The 4,961-nt window shown below is 36.3% G+C and overlaps 1 pseudogene; it reads right to left on the reverse strand.

Annotated features, from left to right (window-relative positions):
* Positions 1-200: 200 nt before the first annotated feature.
* On the reverse strand, positions 201-975 carry LOC149231488 (cyclin-U2-1 pseudogene; annotated as a pseudogene).
* Positions 976-4,961: the final 3,986 nt, after the last annotated feature.

Raw genomic sequence — 4,961 nt, forward strand, 5'->3', positions numbered from 1 at the left:
TGACCATGTACACAATTTGACGTCCTTATGTACCGTGATGAACAGCTTCCCTTCACGCCCTTTTCCTTCTCTCCATAATTAAATCCACAATTGGAATCATTTCCAGTCTGTTCACAGAAATTAGTTTGCAATACCTTTCTGTCAAATTAGAAGTCCTGCCATACCCACACCAAAGAGCAAATCTCTGGTTTTTGGAATCCTCAAGTCGCGTGGCAGTGGAGTTTCTGTCGCGTGGCACCAGAAAGGACGAATGGAAGAAGGGTTCTCTCTATTTGGAATCCTCCTCCCAACGCCACCTCTCTCTCCAGATGACTGCAATAGCTCTCGAAAACATCCACACTCACCTGCAGCTTGAAGCCCATTAGAAACAGGAACTCCATCTCCATCCTATTTATGTCTTCGCTGCTCACGCCTCCCACTCTCGCGTAATACGGATTCCTATAATTCCTGCTCACAAAATAAAAACCGATATTAAAATCTCGAGGCTAATGTTTGAAAATAATGGATCTATTAAGAGAGGAAACAGATGGCAATTATATTGATTAGAAAATTGGCTTACAGGTCTTCCAGGAATTTGGAGGCGACCATGACGGCGGTGATGAGCAGCCGGTGAACGTTGACAGAAGTAATCCGGAATTGAGGATGAAATTGAATGAGGCGGTCGATGTAAGCATAGGCTACTACCAACACAGAAGAGCTGCAGTTAACGTACTTCAAAATCCTTTCCAGATACCGCTCTATTGACATGTCTGGCACCAGCACACTGTCGAACACGCGGTATTTGGCAGGCAAATAGGTGGGGCTGTAAGAGGCTGCAAGCCTTTCGTTTCTGGCGAGAGTCCGCTCCACCAGAGATGACAACACCGGTATGACCGTGGCGATTGGGGAGAGTGATCGCTCTGTATCTTCACTTTCAGAATGTAGGAAATAGAGATCGCATCTCATTCTTCCTGAAGAAACAGTGTTCTCTGCCATTGCCCTTGATGCCTGCTGAAAGTGTTCTTGAACAAGGAACTGGGTGTCGTGAATTGTGGTAAAGATGATTGGATGCTTCCTCAGATTGCAACGAGTACTTCACGTGGGAGTGTTTTTATAAGGGCAATTAAGATAAATGAGCAAAAGAGGCTCTCTATTAAAAGGAAACTGCGGAGAGGTCGGGTGGCTCGGGTTCTTCCGAGACAGACAGACAGCTTGGCTGCCAGAGGCAATCGTATAATGTGGGCACTTTGTGTACAATGCGAGATTCGTTGTTGGGAAACAAAATATTGTGTCAGCCACCGTTTACTCTTAAGAATAATTTATAGAAAGGAATGCAGCGAAGACTGCCGAGGATAGAGGCAGAAGGAATTATTAATTATAATAATGGAAATGATGGTCACTCCCAAGCTGCACCACAGGTTTAAGACAATATTTGAGTCAATTGTTTTAACTTAAGACAGAAAGAATTTGGTGTATTGTTTTAAATATTGTCTTTTAGCCGGTGTTTTAAAATATAACATTTCAAAAATTTGTCAATAAAAAGACAATATAGACAATAAAGACAAGAATTATTGTCTATTAAGATAATTTCATTTGTCTGTTTAGAGACAATTACATTTTTGTCTCTTTAGAGACAATTACATTTTTGTCTTTTTAGAGGCAATAGCTGAGATTAAAAACATATTGTCTTTATAGAGACTATATGTCCATAATTCAAACTATTGTTTCTCTAGAAACAATATAAAAAAAATAAAATAAAATAAAATCATTTTGAATGTTCTTTCAAAATAGTTTCACATTCAAAGTTGCCAAATAGTGATATTAATTACCTTAAATCTTTGTTGTTTATGGATACCAACATGATAAAAAATAAATAAATCCATTATTTTTAACGCTAACAACAAAGTAATTTTAAATCTAAATGAAAAAAACAATTCTGGAAAGCAACATTGAAAATAATAAGACAACACACTCATATTTTCTGAAAATGCATTCACGTCATTTGAAAATGCAAGATCCTCAGTTGGAACTTCATTTTAAGACATTATGAGTCAAAAAAAGAAATGTTCTAGATTTCTCCATCCTACAAGAGGGTTTACTCTCTAATATAGAAATTGAAAGCTTCAATCACATTAAATGGTGGAAATTAAATTCATATCCAGTTGTTAAACCACAATTTCAATACCCTTGTATAATTGGAATTGGCTTCTTGATAAAAGAAGAATTGTAATAATGTATATGAATTTGAATTTACAATTGATTGGAAATTGTCTTCATGAAAAATTTACACAGGCCAATTCTCAAGGTGGCCTACATAATTATCTTATCCACTATTGGCTTTCACAATTTGAGTTGGCTCCATCTCCTATTGCAGGCCCAGAATTGCTGCAATTGGTATCCAAATTGATGGTGATATAGTTCCCGAGTAAGCTTCATATCCAATGAATCTAATTCGGGTAATGAACTATTATGATCAACTTCATAACAAGCTAAAGTTGCAGAAAAGTCTCTATCACTAGATTTTTTTCTAGGCAGTTAATCATTTCTTGGAGGCACACCAAACCACCCATCCTTCTTCCTGTTAAGAATAAAATAATAAATTCCTGTAAGGCAAGTTTTATACCATTGCTCAACCATTTCCAAGAGAGCTACTTATTAAAATAAAATAAAATAAATGTAGTGCGTACCTAAAATAGAAATGTGTGCACTCTTAGTATTTCTTCATTATCACTTGCCTTGCCGTGCCTTGCCTGATTCCCCGGAGCACCTGCAAATGCAATAGTAGAGTCATTTTATTTTTTGTTAATAAAAACCCCTACAATCTTTCTAAAAATTAATAATTGAAATAAAAATAAAATTCTGCAAACTTATTAAACTCTCAATATAAAAATGGCTCAAAAACAAAATCAATATACTCTTTAATATAAACATAAATTTTAATGATGATACCATCTCTATTTTTGGTTGGTAGCACTGTTTGTTCCCAATAAAAGCCCAAAAATGTCGTGAATACTAGTAAAAATACTAGGTAAGCTTCAAACCCTTTTAAAATGAAAGTACATCACCTATCACCTATTTTTCTCCGAAGTGGGATGGGAAGTATTTGACAGCTTTATTAGAAGAGTGAACAAAATCTCTAACTAAAACTTGAAAAATCTCAATCAACATTAATACTCAACAATCATATGGGATTTTCCCTAAATGAGGAGATAGGGGAGAGAGAAGTGAAGTATTCCACCTAGCCAGATGACGTGAGATCAAGTGGTGATTGAACTAGAAAACATCAAACAAAGAAGAGGCAAGTTGGTTCAAAACATAATAAATGTCCTCCTTCCTAGCGAACTACTCAACTGGATGGTACTTTGGCTATTGCAGTAAATCACAGAGAGAACTCTCCCACAAATGCCATTACTTATTACAATAATGAGTTGGGAAGCATGAGAAAATGAGTTCAATGAAGAGAGGTTGAGCAGAATGAATCTTCATTCAAAAGGGTTGGTGGTTTGCATTCCCCTCGAGTGTTGGTAGTGTGGAGTATCACCAATCTGGTCTACTAGCAATTGTCGCAAAAGGAGCAAAGACAAGCCGATAGATTTTTTAAATTGTTAAAATAATATGAGGAATGCATTTGCAAATGTGTATGCCATATATATTGACAAATTTAAATTTAGTGGTGTATAACTGTTCAGTCTTATGTAGTGTGGTCTTATGCATACAAGCAATGGCTTCAAGGTGGTTGCCCTGGGGTAACTAGTTTAGCATTCTACATGCCTCTTTTGAATTCAAATGCAATATAAGATAAATATACACATAAATATAAAATAGATGCTCCTGTGACACTCTACTTATGAGGTTTTTTTGGTAAATGACACTCCCACTCTGCTGCATGTTCTCGCAACTTATGTTGAAAGAAATTTAATAGAAGAGCGAATTAGAGATATATCATAAGATCTATACCTTCAAGTGACATAAATGATATGGGTATGCTGAAGGATAAATCCTTTAACCACAGTGAAGGAAAAACATGATGACAAATTGCCCAATCAAGAATTTTAAGGAGCAATTTGCAGCAATTAATAAATCTATCATATAGGAAGATGCATCTTCGAAGCTACAAATATCCAAAAATAGCATATGGTGGGAACAACAGTAGTAGTTGCAAATCCAAATGAAGTAGAAATATTTTCAGGAAATTAAGGAGACATTAATACACAAGGGTGTATATGCAAGGACTCAGATTTTAGGCCTCCTAAATGAATGCTATGGAGAAAAACGAGTCTTTGTTTGGAAGCAGCTATCCTTATCAGCCAACAGTTAAAATTTGAAATGGTTATTGAGGAATAATAGAGGCAACTGTTAAGATTTGAAATGGCTATTGAAGAATAATAGACGAAGAGTTTCTGACACTCTATTCTTGCCTCTGAACAGAAAAATTATGTGGAAAGGCATTGTGAAAGCAACCAAGGTGAGGAAATCTTGATGGTAGTGATTCATGCAACAACGAATAGATTGTTTATAAAGATGGGCAGTGAGCACCATGAACATCTGTGTTGGTAATAGTTGGATAAAGAGAATGGAAGAGTGAATTAAAGCCATATATCATATGAATATCCGGCTTCGAGTGGCATGAAGAGTTGGTTATGCTGCCAAAAAATATTGACAAATTGCCAACCCAAAATTCAAGGAGCAGTTTGTAGCAATTAATCAGTCTATCACAGATGACGGATAAAGTAAAAAAAATAGACAAATTGCAGACTCAGAGTTCAAGGAGCAGTTGGGAGCAATTAATTAGTCTATCACAGATGATGATACATCTTCTAACCTGCAAGTATCCCAAAGGAGCAGCTAGTGAGAACAACAGTAGCAAGTGCAAAAACAGATGGAGCAGATGCATTTTCAGCAAACTTGGGAGAAATTAATAGACAAGAGTTATATGAAAGGACTCAGTTGTTGGCCCTCCCCAGTAAATGTTGTGTAGCAAA

Source organism: Pinus tabuliformis, chromosome J (assembly GCF_031772625.1).
Source record: "Pinus tabuliformis cultivar Carrire ecotype Pingquan chromosome J, CPIR1, whole genome shotgun sequence".
Classification (NCBI taxonomy): domain Eukaryota; kingdom Viridiplantae; phylum Streptophyta; class Pinopsida; order Pinales; family Pinaceae; genus Pinus; species Pinus tabuliformis.